Genomic DNA, 23,328 nt, shown 5'->3' on the forward strand with positions numbered 1-23,328 from the left:
TCCGGTGTTGGATTGGAAATCTATGTCTGTGACTAGTTGGGGTTGTCAGGGGGTTCATGGTGACGTTCCTTTGATGTCAATTTCCTCCTCCCCCTCTTCTGAAATTCCTGAGTTTTTGTCAGATTTCCAGGATGTATTCGATGAGCCCAAATCCAGTTCCCTTCCACCGCATAGGGACTGTGATTGTGCTATTGACTTGATTCCAGGCTGTAAGTTCCCTAAGGGCCGACTTTTCAACCTGTCTGTGCCAGAACATGCCGCCATGCGGAGTTATGTTAAGGAGTCCTTGGAGAAGGGGCATATTCGGCCATCTTCTTCACCATTGGGAGCAGGTTTTTTTTTTGTTGCCAAGAAGGATGGCTCCTTGAGACCCTGTATTGATTATCGCCTCTTGAATAAGATCACGGTCAAATTCCAATACCCTTTGCTTTCTGATTTGTTTGCTAGGATTAAGGGGGCTAGTTGGTTTACTAAGATTGACCTTCGAGGGGCATATAATCTTGTTCGTATTAAGCAGGGTGACGGATGGAAAACTGCGTTTAATACGCCCGAAGGCCATTTTGAATACCTTGTGATGCCATTCGGACTCTCTAATGCTCCATCTGTGTTTCAGTCCTTCATGCATGATATATTTCGGAATTATCTTGATAAATTCATGATTGTATATTTGGATGATATTTTGATTTTTTCAGATGATTGGGAGTCTCATGTGAAACAGGTCAGGATGGTATTTCAGATCCTTCGTGATAATGCCTTGTTCGTGAAGGGGTCTAAGTGCCTCTTTGGAGTACAGAAGGTTTCTTTTTTTGGGCTTCATTTTTTCTCCCTCATCTATAGAAATGGATCCGGTTAAGGTTCAGGCCATTCATGATTGGATCCAGCCCACATCCGTGAAGAGTCTTCAGAAATTTTTGGGCTTTGCTAATTTTTATCGCCGTTTCATTGCCAACTTCTCCAGTGTGGTTAAACCCCTGACCGATTTGACGAAGAAAGGCGCTGATGTGACGAATTGGTCCTCTGCGGCTGTTGCTGCCTTTCAGGAGCTTAAACATCGATTTACTTCTGCCCCTGTGTTGCGTCAGCCGGATGTTTCTCTTCCTTTTCAGGTTGAGGTTGACGCTTCTGAGATTGGGGCAGGGGCCATTTTGTCTCAGAGGAATTCTGATGGTTCCTTGATGAAACAGTGTGCCTTCTTTTCTCTAAAGTTTTCGCCTGCGGAACGAAATTATGTCGGCAATCGTGAGTTGTTGGCTATGAAGTGGGCATTTGAGGAGTGGCGACATTGGCTTGAGGGGGCCAAGCACCGTATTGTGGTCTTGACCAATCATAAAAATCTGATTTACCTCGAGTCTGCCAAACGGCTGAATCCTAGACAGGCCCGATGGTCCCTGTTTTTCTCCCGTTTTAATTTTGTGGTCTCGTATCTTCCGGGTTCTAAGAATGTTAAGGCTGATGCCCTCTCTAGGAGCTTTTTGCCTGATTCCCCTGGGGTCCTTGAGCCGGTCGGCATTCTGAAGGAAGGGGTGATTCTTTCTGCCATCTCCCCTGATTTGCGACGGGTTCTTCAGGAGTTTCAGGCTGATAAACCTGACCGTTGTCCGGTGGGGAAACTGTTTGTTCCTGACAGATGGACTAGTAAAGTGATTTCTGATGTTCATTGTTCTGTGTTGGCTGGCCATCCTGGGATTTTTGGTACCAGAGATTTGGTTGGTAGGTCCTTTTGGTGGCCTTCTTTGTCACGGGATGTGCGTTCTTTTGTGCAGTCCTGTGGGACTTGTGCGCGGGCCAAGCCTTGCTGCTCCCGCGCTAGTGGGTTGCTTTTGCCAGTCCCTGAGAGGCCTTGAACGCATATTTCTATAGAAAAAAGCAACAATCTATATACTGACTGTAAGTCACATAGACAAGACCACTATAAATTTATATATAACAAAGTGAAAGTGGAAAGAATAAAACGTAACTTTTATTATCTAAAGCCACACAAAAACAAAACCAAACACCCAAGTGTATAAAAATGGGACAAAAGTCTTTGACAAATGGTATAGTAACCATAAAGACCAATTATCCCCTGACAGGATTATATGATTTCATCTATAAGCGTATTTCTAGAGAAATCAAAATAACACCAGGATATATCCTGTAAGAGAGCTGAAGTCAGGATGCATAAATAACACTCAGCATCATCATATACAGTGGGGCAAAAAAGTATTTAGTCAGTCAGCAATAGTGCAAGTTCCACCACTTAAAAAGATGAGAGGCGTCTGTAATTTACATCATAGGTAGACCTCAACTATGGGAGACAAACTGAGACAAAAAAATCCAGAAAATCACATTGTCCGTTTTTTTATCATTTTATTTGCATATTATGGTGGAAAATAAGTATTTGGTCAGAAACAAAATTTCATCTCAATACTTTGTAATATATCCTTTGTTGGCAATGACAGAGGTCAAACGTTTTCTGTAAGTCTTCACAAGGTTGCCACACACTGTTGTTGGTATGTTGGCCCATTCCTCCATGCAGATCTCCTCTAGAGCAGTGATGTTTTTGGCTTTTCGCTTGGCAACACGGATTTTCAACTCCCTCCAAAGGTTTTCTATAGGGTTGAGATCTGGAGCCTGGCTAGGTCATTCCAGGACCTTGAAATGCTTCTTACGAAGCCACTCCTTCGTTGCCCCGGCAGTGTGCTTTGGATCATTGTCATGTTGAAAGACCCAGCCACGTTTCATCTTCAATGCCCTTGCTGATGGAAGGAGGTTTGCACTCAAAATCTCACGATACATGGCCCCATTCATTCTTTCATGTACCCGGATCAGTCATCCTGGCCCCTTTGCAGAGAAACAGCCCCAAAGCATGTTGTTTCCACCACCATGCTTTACAGTAGGTATGGTGTTTGATGGATGCAACTCAGTATTCTTTTTCCTCCAAAGACGACAAGTTGTGTTTCTACCAAACAGTTCCAGTTTGGTTTCATCAGACCATAGGACATTCTCCCAAAACTCCTCTGGATCATCCAAATGCTCTCTAGCAAACTTCAGACGGGCCCGGACATGTACTGGCTTAAGCAGTGGGACACGTCTGGCACTGCAGGATCTGAGTCCATGGTGGCGTAGTGTGTTACTTATGGTAGGCCTTGTTACATTGGTCCCAGCTCTCTGCAGTTCATTCACTAGGTCCCCCTGCGTGGTTCTGGGATTTTTGATCACCGTTCTTGTGATCATTCTGACCCCACGGGGTGGGATTTTGCGTGGAGCCCCAGATCGAGGGAGATTATCAGTGGTCTTGAATGTCTTCCATTTTCTAATTATTGCTCCCACTGTTGATTTCTTCACTCCAAGCTGGTTGGCTATTGCAGATTCAGTCTTCCCAGCCTGGTGCAGGGCTACAATTTTGTTTCTGGTGTCCTTTGACAGCTCTTTGGTCTTCACCATAGTGGAGTTTGGAGTCAGACTGTTTGAGGGTGTGAACAGGTGTCTTTTTATACTGATAACAAGTTTAAACAGGTGCCATTACTACAGGTAATGAGTGGAGGAAAGAGGAGACTCTTAAAGAAGAAGTTACAGGTCTGTGAGAGCCAGAAATCTTGATTGTTTGTTTCTGACCAAATACTTATTTTCCACCATAATATGCAAATAAAATGATAAAAAAAAACAGACAATGTGATTTTCTGGATTTTTTTTTCTCAGTTTGTCTCCCATAGTTGAGGTCTACCTATGATGTAAATTACAGACGCCTCTCATCTTTTTAAGTGGTGGAACTTGCACTATTGCTGACTGACTAAATACTTTTTTGCCCCACTGTACCTAGTTACATGTAAAAACAATAGATTACCAGCAGCAGACGCATATGATATAACCAGTGCCACTGGTGGCTATATACATATAGTAAAAAAAGGAACAATCTCACCCGTTCCTAGGTGTAGGCAGAGGAGCGTCGGATAACCTCTAGTCAGGGGAAAATCCGGAAGGGAAGAGACGACAGTCCCTATGTCAGTCCCTATGGGGCTATCAGTAAACTATCCCCAGAGCTCCTGCCCTTACAAGGGCAGTCCACAGCTACCCCTATATACACATGCCCTGCACTCTCCCTATATAGTCCATCCCGACGAGTTTCATCCAAGCTGATTCTTCAGGGGACTCGCTTGTGCATGGAGATAAAGTGCCTATGTGCTAAAAAGGAGGGACAAAAAGTCCTGCCACCCTCTATGCTGTCCCTTTCATTTGGCTCGTCCTGATCGGCCTGGGGGCTCTGGTGAGGGTTCGGTGACCCCTCCTCAAGGGGGGGTACTGTTGTGAATTCTGCTCTTGGGCTCCCTCCGGTGGTTATAAGTGGTAGTGCTGCTGTCTTTGGATCGCAGCATTCATCAGGTGTGTCCACTTATTGCAATTCTGACTGGGCTACTTAGTCTTGCTTGACCTTTTAGTCAGTGCCAGTTGTCCATTGTTCCTGGAGGATTCACATCCCTGCTTGGTCTCTCCTGCTCTGCTGTTCATTTCAACAAAGCTAAGTTCTGGCCTTGTTTTTTGCAGTCCACATGCTGTGGGCCTTATTGTTCAGTTCTTTTTCATGTTTGTCTTGTCCAGCTTGGTCTGTATAAGGATTTGTTCAGCCAAGCCGGTATCTCTGGAGATGCAGATATACCCTCCATATCTTTAGTTAGATGTGGAGATTTTGTATTTTCTGTGGTGGATATTTTTTAGTGCTTTAATACTGACCGCATAGTACTTTGTCCTATCCTTTCTATTTAGCTAGAAGCGGCCTCCTTTGCTAAATCCTGATTTCAGTCTGCGTATGTTATTTCCCTCTCCTCTCACAGTCAATATTTGTGGGGGGCTGTCTATCCTTTGGGGATTTTCTCTGAGGCAAGATAGTTTTCCCTTTTCTATCTCTAGGGGTATTTAGTCCTCCGGCTGTGTCGAGATGTCTAGGGAGTGTTAGGTACATTCCACGGCTACTTCTAGTTGCGGTGTTAAGTTCAGGGTCTGCGGTCAGTACAGGTACCACCTTCTCCAGAGTACGTCTCATGCTGCTCCTAGGCCACCAGATCACAACACCTGTCCTAAGCTCATGCCCAGAATGGGTGGCGCGAGTGTGGGATTGTGGCTCCACTGTGCAACAAACCAGACTACCCTGGAAGGGGCATGACTAAGTAGCTACTTTGGTCTTCACTGGAGCCTTTGATGGTGAGGTCAGGCTTGTGCGGCAGGTAGCTGCCAGGTACCACTCCAGTGCGGTGTCTGGCTGGGACAGCTGATCCCACTGAGTGACGAAACACTAGTGACAGGTGCGAGCTAGTAGGGACGGGCACATCTGGTACTCTGGCAGGCACGGCTGGCACTCTGGCAGGGAGGCGGGAACAGATGGCAGGCACTCTCGGCAGGCAGGCGGGCACGGCTGGCACTCTAGGCAGGCACTCAGGGCTGGCACAGCTAGCGGGACTGGAACTGGTTTGAGTAAGACAGGAACATAGGCTGGTACGAGTAGGGAACAGATAAGAACCAGTTCAGACTGGAGGGACAGGAACTGCTTCAGAAGACATGGGAACACAGGCAGGAATGAGTAGGATAAGGGAGCAGGTAGGAACCACAGCCACTGTGCTGTCTCCTCTCGAGTGATGGCAGCCACTGTGTAGCCTCCTCATGATGGCAGCCACTGTGCAGCCTGTCAGTCTCCTCCCGAGTGATGGCAGCCACAATGCAGCCTCCTCCCGAGTGATGGCAGCCACTGTGCCTTATCCTCTTGAGTGATTTGTAAAGTAATGGCGCGCACACAAAAAAGGAAAGAGCCAGGTGCAGGCTGAACTTGGAATAAATTCAGGGAAAAAACAGCCGCACTCAAAAGTCTTCTCATGATTTGCTTTTGAAAATCCAAATTTTATTAGGGGTCACCACAGTAAAACATAAAGGTATCGAGATAACGTTTCGACCCTAAGACGGGTCTTTTTCAAACCTCGCTCTCCTTTGGAGCATGTACGTGGCTGCTTCGTACTGTGGTTCTTCTCCCTTTTCGTATTATCTTCTCTCAAGCGAGGTTTGAAAAAGACCCGTCTTAGGGTCGAAACGTTACCTCGATACCTTTATGTTTTACTGTGGTGACCCCTAATAAACTTCTGCTCATGATATGCATTTGAAAATCCAAATTTTGAGTGCGGCTGTTTTTTCCTCTCGAGTGATGGCAGCCACTGTGCAGTCTCCTCCCGAGTGATGGCAGCCACTGTGCAGCCTCCTCACGAGTGATGGCAGCCACTGTGCTGTCTCCTCTTGAGTAATGGCAGCCACTGTGTAGTCTCCTCCCGAGTGATGGCAGCCACTGTGCAGCCTCCCCACGAGTGATGGCAGCCACTGTGCAGCCTCCTCCCGAGTGATGGCAGCCACTGTGCAGCCTCCTCCCGAGTGATGGCAGCCACTGTGCCAGCGAATTTGTGCTCCGTCACAACTCCTTAACAGTGTGGGTGTCTTGAGAACACTGATTCTGTAAACAAAGTAGCAGACAAGGCAGCCCACAGGCCCTTCTGACATTTGCCGGAATTGCCAGTCCTCCCGAGTGATGGCAGCCACTGGGCAACCTCCTACCGAGTGATGGCAGCCACTGTGCGACCTCCTCCCGAGTGATGGCAGCCTGTTATGACCCCAATGGCAGAGGGTCTCAGGAATCAATACCAAGTCTGCAAACACAAAAAACCAGCTCATAGGGCAGTGGTAACTGGGCTGACCATATATCTAATCCTAGCACCACAAATAGAAGTAGCCGGGGAACGTACCTACGTTGGTTCTAGACGTCTCGCGCCAGCCGGAGAACTAACTAACCCTAGAAGGGAAAAGAAAGACCTTTCTTGCCTCCAGAGAAAAGACCCCAAAAGTTGGATACAAGCCCCCAACAAATAATAACGGTGAGGTAAGAGGAAAAGACAAACATAAGAATGAGCTAGGTATTTAGCAAAGAGAGGCCCACTAGCTAATAGCAGAATAAGTAAGATGACTTATATGGTCAGCAAAAACCCTATTAAAATATCCACGCTGGATATTCAAGAACCCCCGAACCGTCTAACGGCCGGGGGGAGAACACCAGCCCCCTAGAGCTTCCAGTAAGGTCGGAAATCACATTTAGTACAAGCTGGACAAAAATAGTAGCAAGCAAGTAACTAAAAAAAACAAAGAAGCAAGACAGCTTAATTTTGCAAGAGCCAGGACCAGCAGACAGGAGCAACAGAAGGATCTGATTACAACGATGCCAGGCACTGGACTAAGGATCCAGGAAGTTAATATAGCGACACCCCTGGACTAACGACCCAGGTGAGTGCCAAACAGAAAAAAGACAATCCCAGAGTCATACCACTAGTGACCACAAGAGGGAGCCAAAAAGTCTAATTCACAACAGTACCCCCCCCTTAAGGAGGGGTCACCGAACCCTCACCAAGACCACCAGGGCGATCAGGATGAGCAGCGTGAAAGGCACGAACTAAATCGGCCGCATGCACATCAGAGGCAACCACCCAGGAATTATCCTCCTGACCATAGCCCTTCCACTTGACCAGATACTGAAGCCTCCGCCTGGAGAGACGAGAATCCAAGATCTTCTCCACCACGTACTCCAACTCGCCCTCAACCAACACCGGAGCAGGAGGCTCAACAGAAGGAACCACAGGTACAACGTACCGCCGCAACAAAGACCTATGGAACACGTTGTGAATGGCAAACGACACAGGAAGATCCAAGCGAAAGGACACAGGATTAAGGATTTCCAATATCTTGTAAGGACCGATGAAGCGAGGCTTAAATTTAGGAGAGGAGACCTTCATAGGAACAAATCGAGAAGACAGCCATACCAAATCCCCAACACGAAGTCGGGGACCCACACCGCGGCGGCGGTTGGCAAAACACTGAGCCTTCTCTTGTGACAACTTTAAGTTGTCCACCACATGATTCCAGATCTGCTGCAACCTATCCACCACAGAATCTACCCCAGGACAGTCAGAAGGCTCCACATGTCCCGAGGAAAAACGAAGATGGAAACCAGAGTTGCAGAAAAATGGCGAAACCAATGTAGCGGAACTAGCCCGATTATTAAGGGCAAACAGCCAACGGCAAGAAGGTCACCCAATCATCCTGATCCGCAGAAACAAAACACCTCAAATAAGCCTCCAGAGTCTGATTAGTTCGCTCCGTTTGTCCATTAGTCTGAGGATGAAAGGCAGACGAAAACGACAACTCAATGCCCATCCTAGCACAAAAGGATCGCCAGAACCTGGAAACAAACTGGGATCCTCTGTCAGACACAATATTCTCAGGAATGCCATGTAAACGAACCACATTCTGAAAGAACACAGGAACCAGATCGGAAGAGGTAGGCAGCTTAGGCAAAGGTACCAAATGGACCATCTTAGAAAAGCGATCACATACCACCCAGATGACAGACATGCCCTGAGACACCGGGAGATCTGAAATGAAATCCATGGAAATGTGTGTCCAAGGCCTCTTCGGGACAGGCAAGGGCAAGAGCAACCCGCTGGCACGCGAACAGCAAGGCTTAGCTCGAGCACAAGTCCCACAGGACTGCACAAACGACCGCACATCCCGTGACAAGGAAGGCCACCAAAAGGACCTAGCCACCAGATCTCTGGTGCCAAAAATTCCCGGATGCCCTGCCAACACCGAGGAATGAACCTCGGAAATGACTCTGCTGGTCCACTTATCAGGAACAAACAGTCTGTCAGGTGGACAAGAGTCAGGTCTACCAGCCTGAAATCTCTGCAACACACGTCGCAAATCCGGAGAAATGGCTGACAAGATAACTCCCTCTTTAAGAATACCAACTGGTTCTGCGACTCCCGGAGAGTCAGGCACAAAGCTCCTTGAAAGAGCATCAGCCTTCACATTCTTTGAACCTGGTAAATACGAGACCACAAAGTCAAAACGGGAGAAAAACAATGACCAGCGGGCCTGTCTAGGATTCAGGCGTTTAGCAGACTCGAGATACATCAAATTTTTGTGATCAGTCAAGACCACCACACGATGCTTAGCACCCTCGAGCCAATGACGCCACTCCTCAAATGCCCACTTCATGGCCAACAACTCCCGATTGCCAACATCATAATTCCGCTCAGCAGGCGAAAACTTCCTCGAGAAAAAGGCACAAGGTCTCATCACAGAGCAACCAGGGCCTCTCTGCGACAAAACGGCCCCTGCCCCAATCTCAGAAGCATCCACTTCAACCTGAAAGGGAAGTGAGACATCAGGCTGGCACAAAACAGGCGCCGAAGTAAACCGGCGCTTCAACTCCTGGAAAGCCTCCACGGCTGCAGGAGCCCAGTTAGCAACATCAGAACCTTTCTTGGTCATATCCGTCAAAGGTTTAGCAATGCTAGAAAAATTAGCAATAAAACAAAGGTAGAAGTTAGCAAAACCCAAGAACTTCTGAAGACTCTTAACTGACGTGGGTTGAGTCCAATCATGAATAGCACGGACCTTGACTGGGTCCATCTCCACCGCAGAAGGGGAAAAAATAAACCCCAAAAAGGGAACCTTCTGTACTCCAAAGAGACACTTTGAGCCCTTAACAAATAAAGCATTCTCACGCAAAACCTGAAACACCATCCTGACCTGCTCTACATGCGAGTCCCAGTCATCAGAAAAAACCAGAATATCATCCAGATAAACGATCATAAATTTATCCAGATACTTCCGGAAAATATCATGCATAAAGGACTGAAACACTGAAGGAGCATTAGAGAGCCCAAAAGGCATCACCAAGTACTCAAAATGACCTTCGGGCGTATTAAACGCGGTTTTCCATTCATCTCCTCGCTTAATGCGCACAAGGTTGTACGCACCACGAAGATCTATCTTGGTGAACCACTTGGCACCTTTAATTCGGGCAAACAAGTCTGACAACAAAAGCAAAGGATACTGAAATTTAACAGTGATTTTATTCAAAAGCCGATAGTCAATACAAGGTCTCAAAGATCCGTCCTTCTTGGCCATAAAAAAGAATCCCGCACCAAGAGGGGAAGAGGAAGGACGGATATGCCCCTTCTCCAGAGATTCCTTGATATACGAACGCATTGCGGTATGCTCAGGTACAGACAGATTAAATAGTCTTCCCTTAGGAAATTTGCTACCTGGAATCAAATCTATGGCACAGTCACAGTCCCTATGAGGAGGCAGAACACTGGACCTGGACTCGCTGAACACATCCTGATAATCAGACAAATACTCAGGAACTTCCGAAGGAGTAGAGGAAGCAATAGACACCGGCGGGGAATCACCATGAATACCCTGACAGCCCCAACTTGACACAGACATTGCCTTCCAATCCAAGACTGGATTATGAGTCTGTAACCATGGCAAACCCAAAACGACCAAATCATGCATTTTATGCAGAACAAGAAAACGAATCACCTCCCGATGTTCAGGAGTCATGCACATGGTTACCTGTGTCCAAAACTGCGGTTTATTTTCCGCCAATGGCGTAGCATCAATACCCCTCAGAGGGATAGGATTAACCAACGGCTCAAGAACAAAACCACAGCGCTTGACAAATGACAGATCCATAAGACTCAGGGCAGCACCTGAATCCACAAACGCCATAACAGGGTAAGAGGACAATGAGCAAATTAAAGTCACAGACAAAATAAATTTAGGTTGCAAATTACCAATGGCGACAGGACTAACAACCCTTGTTAGGCGTTTAGAGCATGCTGATATAACATGTGTAGAATCACCACAGTAAAAACACATCCCATTCTGACGTCTATGATTTTTCCGCTCATTTCTGGTCTGAATTCTATCACATTGCATCAAATCAGGTGTTTGTTTAGACAACACCACTAGAGGATTAGCGGTTTTGCGCTCCCGCAAACGCCGGTCAATTTGAATAGCCAGCGCCATGGAATCATTCAGACTTGTAGGAATGGAGAAACCCACCATCACATTCTTAATGGCTTCAGAAAGGCCATTTCTGAAGTTTGCGGCCAGAGCACACTCATTCCACTGAGTAAGCACGGACCATTTCCGAAATTTTTGGCAATACACTTCAGCTTCATCCTGGCCCTGAGAAATAGCCAGCAAGGCTTTTTCTGCCTGAACCTCAAGATTGGGTTCCTCGTAAAGCAATCCGAGCGCCAGAAAAAACGCATCAATATTTGCCAATGCCGGATCTCCTGGCGCTAGCGAGAAAGCCCAATCCTGAGGGTCGCCCCGTAAAAAAGAGATAACAATTTTAACTTGCTGAACTGAGTCTCCAGATGAACGGGGTCTCAGAGATAGAAACAATTTACAATTATCCCTGAAATTCCTAAACTTAAATCGGTCTCCAGAAAACAGTTCAGGAATAGGTATTTTAGGTTCAGACATTGGACTACTGGTAACAAAATCTTGTATGCTTTGCACACGAGCAGCAAGCTGGTCCACACTTGTAATCAAGGTCTGGACATTCATGTCTGCAGCAAGCTCAAGCCACTCAGAGGTAAAGGGGAGGAAGAGAGGAAAAAAAAAAAAAATTCAGAATTTCCTTTCTTATATCCCACTTCTGCAATGCATTAAACATTCAATGTTGGCCTGGCATACTGATATGACCCCAATGGCATATGATGACATATGGTCAGCAAAAACCCTATTAAAATATCCACGCTGGATATTCAAGAACCCCCGAACCGTCTAACGGCCGGGGGGAGAACACCAGCCCCCTAGAGCTTCCAGCAAGGTCGGAAATCACATTTAGTACAAGCTGGACAAAAATAGTAGCAAGCAAGTAACTAAAAAAAACAAAGAAGCAAGACTTAGCTTAATTTTGCAAGAGCCAGGACCAGCAGACAGGAGCAACAGAAGGATCTGATTACAACGATGCCAGGCACTGGACTAAGGATCCAGGAAGTTAATATAGCGACACCCCTGGACTAACGACCCAGGTGAGTGCCAAACAGAAAAAAGACAATCCCAGAGTCATACCACTAGTGACCACAAGAGGGAGCCAAAAAGTCTAATTCACAACAGCAGCCACTGTGCGACCTCCTCCCGAGTGATGGCAGCCACTGTGCAGTCTCCTCTCGAGTGATGGCAGCCACTGTGCAGCCTCCTCCCGAGTGATGGCAGCCACTGAACCGACTCCTCCTGAGTGATTGCAGCCACTGTGCAACCTCCTCCTGAGTGATGGCAGCCACTGTGCAGCCTCCTCCCAAGTGATGGCAGCCACTGAACCGTCTCCTCCTGAGTGATGGCAGCCACTGTGCAACCTCCTCCCGAGTGATGGCAGCCACTGTGCAGCCTCCTCCCGAGTGATGGCAGCCACTGTGCAGCCTCCTCCCGAGTGATGGCAGCCACTGTGCAGCCTCCTCCCGAGTGATGGCAGCCACTGTGCAGCCTCCTCCCGAGTGATGGCAGCCACTGTGCAGCCTCCTCCCGAGTGATGGCAGCCACTGAACTGTCTCCTCCCGAGTGATGGCAGCCACTGTGTAGCCTCCTCCCAAGTGATGGCAGCCAATGTGCAGCCTCCTCCCGAGTGATGGCAGCCACTGTGCAGCCTCTTCCCGAGTGATGGCAGCCACTGTGCAGCCTTTTCCCGAGTGATGGCAGCCACTGTGCAGCCTCCTCCCGAGCGATGGCAGCCACTGTGCCGTCTCCTCTCAAGTGATGGCAGCCATTGTATAGTCTCCTCACGAGTGATGGCAGCCACTGTGCAGCCTGTCAGTCTCCTCCCAAGTGATGGCAGCCACCAGGTACGGACAGAGGCTGAAATTCAGCTCTAGCATTTGAAATCACACAGGCCCATGCTGTCCCCTTCCCAAGCCCCAGATGGGATATATTACCCTGGAAGGAGGAAGGCAAGATTTACTACAAGACCAATATTTCTATTGATACCCGTGGCCTGCTGAAGTGACGGAGTCAGCGAATTTGTGCTCCGTCACAACTCTTAACAGTATGGGTGTCTTGAGAACACTGATTCTGTAAACAACGTAGCAGACAAGGCAGCCCAGACAGGCCCTTCTGACATTTGCCGGAATTGCCAGTCCGGCCCTGGCAGACACTATGCAGCCTCCTCCCGAGTGATGGCAGCCACTGGGCAACCTCCTCCCGAGTGATGGCAGCCACTATGCGACCTCCTCCCGAGTGATGGCAGCCACTGTGCGACCTCCTCCCGAGTGACGGCAGCCACTGTGCGGTCTCCTCCCGAGTGACGGCAGCCACTGTGCGGCCTCCTCCCGAGTGACGGCAGCCACTGTGCGGCCTCCTCCCGAGTGACGGCAGCCACTGTGCGGCCTCCTCCCGAGTGACGGCAGCCACTGTGCAGCCTCCTCCCGAGTGACGGCAGCCACTGTGCAGCCTCCTCCCGAGTGACGGCAGCCACTGTGCAGCCTCCTCCCGAGTGACGGCAGCCACTGTGCAGCCTCCTCCCGAGTGACGGCAGCCACTGTGCAGCCTCCTCCCGAGTGACGGCAGCCACTGTGCAGCCTCCTCCCGAGTGACGGCAGCCACTGTGCAGCCTCCTCCCGAGTGACGGCAGCCACTGTGCAGCCTCCTCCCGAGTGACGGCAGCCACTGTGCAGCCTCCTCCCGAGTGATGGCAGCCACTGTGCAGCCTCCTCCCGAGTGACGGCAGCCACTGTGCAGCCTCCTCCCGAGTGACGGCAGCCACTGTGCAGCCTCCTCCCGAGTGACGGCAGCCACTGTGCAGCCTCCTCCCGAGTGACGGCAGCCACTGTGCAGCCTCCTCCCGAGTGACGGCAGCCACTGTGCAGCCTCCTCCCGAGTGACGGCAGCCACTGTGCAGCCTCCTCCCGAGTGACGGCAGCCACTGTGCAGCCTCCTCCCGAGCAATGGCAGCCACTGTGCCGTCTCCTCTCGAGTGATGGCAGCCACCTCCCGAGTGATGGCAGCCACTGTGCAGCCTCCTCCCGAGCGATGGCAGCCACTGTGTAGTCTCCTCACGTGATGGCAGCCACTGTGCAGCCTGTCAGTCTCCTCCCGAGTGATGGCAGCCACTTTGCAACCTCCTCCCGAGTGATGGCAGCCACTGTGCAGCCTCCTCCCGAGTGATTGGCAGCCACTGTGCAGCCTCCTCCCGAGTGACGGCAGCCACTGTGCAGCCTGCTCCCGAGTGACGGCAGCCACTGTGCAGCCTCCTCCCGAGTGATTGGCAGCCACTGTGCAGCCTCCTCCCGAGTGACGGCAGCCACTGTGCAGCCTCCTCCCGAGTGATTGGCAGCCACTGTGCAGCCTCCTCCCGAGTGACGGCAGCCACTGTGCAGCCTGCTCCCGAGTGACGGCAGCCACTGTGCAGCCTCCTCCCGAGTGACGGCAGCCACTGTGCAGCCTGCTCCCGAGTGACGGCAGCCACTGTGCAGCCTGTCAGTCGTTGGTCAGGTGCGGACTCTGCTCTGCCCATTACAGCATCAGTCTGTTTTCTCCCAGTGCTATCTGGTGCACAAGGACAGCGCCATTGCGCCTATCTGTTCCGTTTTCTTCGGCTGAGAAATATATCCAATTTGGTGCACTGTGAGCCGTAGAGGCGGCCGGTGCCGCTGGTCCGCTCTGTCTACATGCAAAGCTTCTCTTTCACCAATACGCCACAGCCCGCGCCTGTATATAATCTCTGTGACAACACGGCGCAGGCGCAGACAGTGTGGGGTGGCGCTGCCTTCCTGCACTGCATCCCCGATAGACGGCAGCTTTGTGTTCTCGCTTGGGCGACGTGACGTCACGGCTGGTACAGTGACTGGAAAAAGCGCGGGAAAACTGAGGAGCAAGATAAAGTGTTCCTCTGCCCCGGGTCCCACAGCTGCTTCTCATAGGAGTACCAGTCCGTGAGAGATTGCACAGGACAGCCCCAGTGCTCCTGTTACTACCGAGCAGTCACATTAGTCTAATACGTTACCATAGCTCAGGTGAGAAGAACGTGAGGTAGTATTAGAAATCACACGCTCGCGTGTGTGCACATTTTGTGTGTGCATATTTTTTCGTTTTTCTATAGGACAAGTAGAACATAAATGACAAGTAGAAGCCATAGGAATGTGTATTGTGAAGCAGGCAGTGCGTGTATATTGTGTCAGCCATGGTGGTCGGTCACTGACTCCGGCTACATGGGGGTCAGTGCTGGTAGAGGCGCTGGGGCGCTGTGGTGACACGTGGCTGAGTTCACATCGGTTCTGTCCAGTAATGGGAGTTAAGGCCCCACTCCAGCAGTCTTTTTATTGCAGCACTTGCATGGTGAGGTGAATATAAGTTCTACGCTCATATTATTATACCCACCTGCCGCTGTCTTCAGCTCGTCCTGGCGCCGCTCTCGTTCCGCACCGCCATCTTGTGACCGCAGCTTCTGACTGGAAGGTTGAGGTAACGATCACTGGCTCACAATGTAGGTCTGCGAGCGCCAGAACAAGACAGTCATAGACTTGCATTGAAAAGTGACCTCAGGCTCTCCAGCTTCAGGTCACAAACTACCTGAGGCCATGAGGAACAGCAGCAATAAAAGGTGAAGGCGGTGGCTAACAAGTATAAAACTAGGTGCAGGGAACTTACATTAGTGACACCACTCCAGCTCTGAAATACAAGACAACGCTGGAGTGGTGGTTTAACCCTTTCACAACCTATAGGTAGCTCATGTATCCCCCTTTGATGCAATGAACCCACATCTTTTCCAGCTGATCCAATGGGCTGTCATGTGCTCCTAACAGCCCACGTGTGGAATTGTGTTCCACCAGCGGCTGTTAACATGTTAAATGCCCCTGTCAATCTCTGACAGCTGCATTTAGCATGAGCACGTCACTAAGGCTAGGGTCACATTGCGTTATGTGACCGCGTTTAACGGACTACGTTACACCGCGGCATAACGCAGTGTAACGTAGTTCGTTAACACCGCCATTGCCTGTAATGGTGAACGCATCGCTAGCGCACACCCACATTGGGCGTGCGCTAGCGATGTGCCGTCATTTGAGTGACGGCCCGCGAGCGCTGCTTGCAGCGTTCACGGTCCGTTCCTCGCTAGCGCAGATCGGGGATCTGTGCTAGCGGGATCGGCTATTTAGCACCTGTATCATTGATTGGGATTTTTATATATTTTAATCTAATATAGATATATTTAAATATAGAGCTATTCTTACTTTATCAACCTCCGTTGATTGTTTATTTAATATATGCCGGTTGTTTACCCTCCTTGGGGTTATAATATGGTGAGATTTTGAATATGTGGCCATTTTAAATGTTTTTTTTTGTTACATTTTTCAATAAAAGATCATTGGACTTAATACAGATGTGATTGCTTCTTTGAGGTGACGGTTATTAGGCAGTCTCTTGTGTGGTTTATGTGCATATGTTGCAGGATCTGCTGCGGATTCCTAAAAATCCACAGGTAAAACGCCCTGCGTTTTACCTGCAGATTACCGCGGATTTATCACTGAATTGCCACTTTTTTGTGCTGTTTTCACCAGCGGTTGTACACCTGTGGATTCCTATTATGGATCAGGTGTAAAACGCTGCGGAATCCTCACAAAGAATTGACATGCTGCGGAAAAAACACCGCTGCGTTTCCGCTGTTTTTTTTCCGCAGCATGTGCAGTGCCGGATTTTGTTTACCATACGTTTAGATGGTACTGTACAACGCATAGAAAACAAAATATGCATATGCACATAACCTAAAGCTTGCTGACAGAATAACGTCAGGGGGAAAACTTCAGCAGATTAAAGCTTATTTTTTGAATGGAGCATCATTTTTAATAACTGTAAATTACAAAACCATTTATTTCCACCTTTTCTGCTCCGTTAAAGGTATTCTTTATGGTAGCACAACCCCTTTAAAAATACAAAGAACTTATACATTTTTTGGCATCTACGAACTCGTAATGACCTGGAAAATCCTAATGGCTGGTCAGTTTTAATATTTAGTGAACATGGTAAATAAAAACCCAAAAAGACAATTGTGGAATTGCACTGCACTTGGATTCTTTGTTTTCCAGTAGACTATATGAAGTGGCAGATATTGAACAAATTGTGAGACATCACAAGGATATAGAACCATAGGTCATGCACATATTGATATGCGGATTATATAGGATTGGTGCACAAAAGACCATATGATAGAAATATATATATTAAAAAATGTATATATTTTATTTCAACAATAAAATAATCAAAAGTTAAAAAAAAAAACCAGACTGAACCACGGTCAAATTGAAGCACGGGCAAATAAGCACATGCACATGATAGTATTTTTAGCAGACAAATAGGGAGTTAGGGGTGTAAGTACCCTGAGAAAAGTAATATGCAATATACCAATCTAATATATAAAGCTGAATGTGTGTATGTGTGTATGTCTGGGATTGTCATCTGAACCGTCGCAGCTACAGCCACAAAATTTTGCACAGTCACACGTCTGGACCCCGAGAGCGTCATAGGCTATGTTGTGAGGTGAAATTTTAACCCCGCGCTTTCCAATTCACCAAACAATTTTGCCCCTATACATAATGGGGACAAAAAAATGAAAGGAAAAGTGTTGGAGGCAAATGGCTGCCAGATGTGAACAAGGGGGACTTAAAGAATGAGAGCGATGGCGCCAAAGAGTATATAACGTACAGTTGCTAAGGTGGGGCCCCGACATGGGATAATCACCACACCACCACGGGGATATGAACACACACACAAAATGCGCCACACACTACCACGTGCTCGAACACATATACCACCCTCAGCGCACATTTCACCACACATACACCAACCTCGCCACATAAAAGTCGAAACACAAAAGTCGCCGCTCAAAACTCGCCACGCGCAAAACTCTCCACATGCAAAACTCGCCACACGTGCAAAACTCACCTCATGGAAAACTCGCCACACGCAAAACTCGCACACGCGGAAAAATTGCCACATGCACAAAAGTTGCAACACATGCAAAAGTTGCCTCACACAAAACTTGCACATACTCAAAAGGCACCACACATAAAACTCGCCACGCACAAAACTCGCCATGCGCAAAACTTGCTGCACACAACTTGCTACACTAACCTGTCACATGCAACTCGACACACAAAAAGTTGCTACACGCATGTCACCACACAAAACTCATCTCACAAAAGTCGCTACATGCATGTCGCCACACGCAACTTGACACACGAAACTCGCCCTAAAACACACACAAGTCTGGTATTATCCTTCAAAAATAAAAATCTGATTAATAAGCAGACAAACTACAAGAGCAACAAATGTACCATATAGGAATCCGGCAGCTGTCAGTCACATGACCAGTCTATTATGTGTGTGTGTGAGCTAATATATACTGCCAGGGGGTGGGCTTACTGTTGGCTGGGGATTTATCAGGCTGCCAATTTAGCTTACAAATACTGAGGTAAAAATACTGACCAAATAACGTGTGAACGAGGTCTAATACAGGAGGAGATGACATACAGATATATACTATATACAGGAGGAGATGACACACAGGTATATACTATATACAGGAGCAGATTACCTACAGGTATATAGTATATACAGGAGGAGATGACATACAGGTATATGCTATGTATAGGAGGAGATGACATACAGGTATATACTATATACAGGAGGAGATGACACACAGATATATACTATATATAGGTGAGATGACACAGCAGGTATATACTATATACAGGGGAGATGACATACAGGTATATACTATATACAGGAGGAGATGACACACAGATATATACTATATACAGGACGAGTTGACACACAGATATATACTATATACAGGAGAGATGACACAGGTATATACTATATAGAGGAGGAGATGACATACAGGTACATACTACATACAGGAGGAGATGACATACAGGTATATACTATATACAGGAGGATATTACATACAGGTATATACTATATATAGGAGGAGATGACATACAGGTATATATATACAGGGGAGATGACACACAGCAGGTATATACTATATACAGGGGAGATGACATACAGGTATATACTATATACAGGAGGAGATGACACACAGATATATACTATATACAGGAGAGATGACACAGGTATATACTATATAGAGGAGGAGATGACATACAGGTACATACTACATACAGGAGGAGATGACATACAGGTATATACTATATACAGGAGGATATTACATACAGGTATATACTATATATAGGAGGAGATGACATACAGGTATATATATATACAGGGGAGATGACACACAGCAGGTATATACTATATACAGGGGAGATGACATACAGGTATATACTATATACAGGAGGAGATGACACACAGATATATACTATATACAGGAGAGATGACACAGGTATATACTATATAGAGGAGGAGATGACATACAGGTACATACTACATACAGGAGGAGATGACATACAGGTATATACTATATACAGGAGGAGATGACACACAGGTATATACTATATACAGGAGCAGATTACCTACAGGTATATAGTATATACAGGAGGAGATGACATACAGGTATATGCTATGTATAGGAGGAGATGACATACAGGTATATACTATATACAGGAGGAGATGACACACAGATATATACTATATATAGGTGAGATGACACACAGGTATATACTATATACAGGAGGATATTACATACAGGTATATACTATATATAGGAGGAGATGACATACAGGTATATATATACAGGGGAGATGACACACAGCAGGTATATACTATATACAGGGGAGATGACATACAGGTATATACTATATACAGGAGATGACATACAGGTGTATACTATATATAAGGGAGATGACAAACATGTATATACTGAGGTGAAAATGAGAGGTGTGAGGTGAAAATGAAAAGGTGTGAGTGCAAAATGAGAGGAGTGAGGGAAAATAGTGAAGTGATCGGAAAATGACAGATGTGAGGTCGAAATGACAAGTGTTAGGGGGGAATGAGAGGAGTGAGGGGGAAAGTAAGAGGAGTAAGGGAGAAAATGAGAGATGTGAGGGGGAAAATGAAAGATGTGATGGGGAAAATGAGAGGCGTGATGGGAAAATAAGAGAAGTGAGGTGCTATAACTAACCACAGATATTTACTATGCCCAGGCAATGCCGGGCTCTTCAGCTAGTCTATTTATAAGACGGTAGAAGACATGTTCTATTCAAACCTTAAACAGCAATTATAATTTGCAGTAAAGTGCAAAATGCAATAAGGAATTTATAGGTTGCTGTTAGGCTGAGGACGCCAGATGAGTGCTGGCTATATAGCCATAGTTAGGTCTGCAGTAAAGTACATGTGCAGAAGAAAGAGGTAAAGGTGGAGGTAGTAGTATTCATTAACCAGAGTGTGGATGTGTCCTGCGTTCTTCTACGTGCGTTTCGGCGTTTGTTTTCTTACAGGGGGGCGTCAAGAAGAAGGCAAGCGCCGAAACGTGCGTAGGGGAACGATACTATCATGTGCATGTGATTATTTGCCCGTGGTTCATTTTGTGTCAGGTCTTTTGGTTCAGTCTGTGTTTTTTAACTTTTGATTATTATTTTAATAATTATTGTTTAAATACAATTTATACATTTTTAATATTTATTTCTCTCATATGGTCTTTTATGCACCAATCCTTTATATGATCCCCAGTAGACTATATGGTAAAATCAATGGTGTAGTTCAAAAGTAAAACTCTTCCCGCAAAAATAAAAAGCCCTTACATGTCCATATTGATGGAAAAATAAAAATAGTTATGGCTCTGGGAAGAAGAAGAGAAAAAAAATGACAAATAGAAAAAAAAACCTGGAAAATCCCAAGGTCGTGAAGGGGTTAATATCGGTTTTGGACCCAGTGCATGACAGATGTTAAGTGTTCCACAATGGACCCCACTGAGTTATAATGAGGGATGCCAAAGGGAAGTAGCCTCCTGATCAGTTATAATTTGGCACTGTGATGGGGTAATTGCCCAACACTGTATTTTGGGGTCCTCTTCAACTGCACAGTCTTGTAAGGATCTGTGGATGGAACTGCAATTTGTAAAAGAAGCGACGATTTTGTTGCTCTCATTATTGTTGGAGCACCACAAGTCTAAAATGGTTAAATTACAAAAATCGGCCCTGGGATCAAACACACCACTCCCATACAAACGTTGGGAGGAGCGGCCATGTCTGTGCTGAGTTCTTCACTAATTAGCAGTTGTTTTCATTAGTTGGGGTTCTAACTGTACAGTGACTGCTGGCTGCAAGGCGAGTCCTGTACTGTGTCTATCTGGCAAAATGATCACAGGAGGAATAATGCAGCATTCTTAGAAGTAGCCTTTTTAGCTTGGAATTTTAGGGAAACGGGTGTTAAAACCAAATATATCTTAAAATCTGCTGGTCCCATAGTAAGGTATATCACAGTGTCCTCTACCTGGAACCACTGCAGGAAAACAAATGGCAGCGCAAATCAGAGATGGTGTCTAGTGATGAGCGAGTATACTCGTTGCTCGGGCATTCCCGAGCACGCTCGGGTGGTCTCCGAGTATTTGTAAGTGCACGGAGATTTCGTTTTCATCAACGCAGCTGAATGATTTACAGCTACTAGACAGCTTGATTACTTGTGGGGATTCCCTAGCAACCAGGCAACCTCCACATGTACTCAGGCTGGCTAGCTAGCTATAAATCATTCAGCTGCGGCGATGAAAACGAAATCTCCGAACACTAACAAATACTCGGAGGTTACCCGAGTGTGCTTGGGAAAACCCGAGCAACGAGTTTACTCGCTCATCACTATTGATGTCCTTAACTGCAGGTATATATGTTTTATTCTGAAATACCGAGAGGTTTCAAAGAAACAAGTTTTAAAACAGTGGCCACAATGAAACTAGGACGACTAGGCCAAAAGGTAAGTCCCGGCGGCTTCATACTGCCCTTCTCCTTTATGCTAACCAGTCTCTCCTTATATGTGTAGAGGAGTGGGTGGTGAGAAGCCACCAAGAACCTGCAGATTGGACTAGCAGTGGATAGGTTTACAAATCAACAGATGTTTTTTAAGATGATGTAATAAAGAAAATGACAGATACTGGCAATATTTCAACCATGGCCAAACAATGCTAATGTAATTTTTTTAAGATTATGCAATAATAAAAATATTCAGTGCCTTGGAAATACATCCTTTGCTACTGAATTAGGTGCAGTGACTACCTAGGTAAAGCATGGATTAATAGGAGTGGAACAGGGAATCTTCTACAGAACTAATCCTAGTAGCATTGTTTCCAGCTGACTGCAGCTCCAACGGTCTGTACAGGATCATAAGAAAAGATGATGGGACCATTAGTCATCTGCTTCGGCTACTGATTGCCTGCTGATTTAAAGGGAACCTGTCAGATTTTGCCGCTATAAGATGCGGCCGCTGCCTTTGAGGGCTTATCTACAGCATTCTATAATGCTGTAGATAAGACCAACGGTCCGACCTGCAAGTGAAGAAAAATAAGCTATAGTATACTCACCTGTAGGGTGGTCCGGTCCAATGGGTGTTGCAGGTCCGGGTTTGGCACCTCATCTTCTTGCGACGCCTCCCTCCTGCTTCTTCATTGCCCCCCGGCATCAGCGCTCCTGCGCAGGCGTATTTTTATGCCCTGTTGAGGGCAGAGTAAAGTACTGCAGTGCGCAGGCGCTGGGAAAGGTCAGAGAGGCCCAGCGCCTGCGCACTGCAGTACTCTCCTCTCAACAGGGCAGAGAAGTACGCCTGCACAGGAGCACCGATGCCGGGGATCGATGAAGAAGTAGGAGGGCGGTGTCGCAAGAAGATGGGAGGCACCGGACCTGGACCTGCGACACCCATCAGACCGGACCACACAGGACCGCCCCCCCGGGTGAGTATAATATAACTTATTTTTCTTCACTTGTAGGTCGGACCATGGGCTTATCTGTAGCATTATAAAATTCTGTAGATAAGCCCTGAAAGGCAGTGGCTGCATGTTATAGCGGAAAATCTGCTGACAGGTTCCCTTTAAGTGACCACTGAGATGTCATTGCTTCCAGGCAAGTAAAGACCGTTACATAGACTGGAGTCACACTAAACGTATGAAAAATCAGTCCGAGTCTCCCTGCAGAGAGTCGCGCGAGTGTAATGCAAGTGTCATGCGAGTACAATCCGATTTTTTACACCTAGCATCCGATTTACATCCGAGTGCAGTGCGATTGCTATCCAATCCAATTGCAATGCGATTTTAACTTGAGCTTTTACATACAGCAATTCTCTATGTCATTTACACATCGTTTTCAAAGGAACTATTCATCAAAACACACACACACGCACACGTCAATCCATGTGCCCGTACAGTAAAATCACAGGTTAGAATAGAATAGATATATACACATAGAATACATAGATATATAGATGTCAGTGACACATTTTTATATATTTTTTTTATTACATAGATAGAAGCGA

General features: G+C 46.9%; 1 protein-coding gene across 3 annotated transcripts in view; it reads left to right on the forward strand.

The window, feature by feature from the left end:
• Positions 1 to 14,618: 14,618 nt before the first annotated feature.
• The window catches only part of DMC1 (DNA meiotic recombinase 1), a 373,319-nt gene continuing 364,609 nt past the window's right edge, over positions 14,619 to 23,328 (forward strand). The window contains exon 1 of one of the 3 annotated variants that reach the window (XM_077276827.1): positions 14,619 to 14,873. The gene's annotated coding sequence lies outside the window, so the exon portion shown is untranslated. The remainder of the gene's footprint in view (positions 14,874 to 23,328) is intronic. The other 2 variants (XM_077276826.1, XM_077276825.1) reach the window with 2 other exon arrangements.

The sequence above is a fragment of the Ranitomeya variabilis genome, chromosome 8, assembly GCF_051348905.1.
Source record: "Ranitomeya variabilis isolate aRanVar5 chromosome 8, aRanVar5.hap1, whole genome shotgun sequence".
NCBI classification, from domain to species: Eukaryota; Metazoa; Chordata; class Amphibia; order Anura; family Dendrobatidae; genus Ranitomeya; species Ranitomeya variabilis.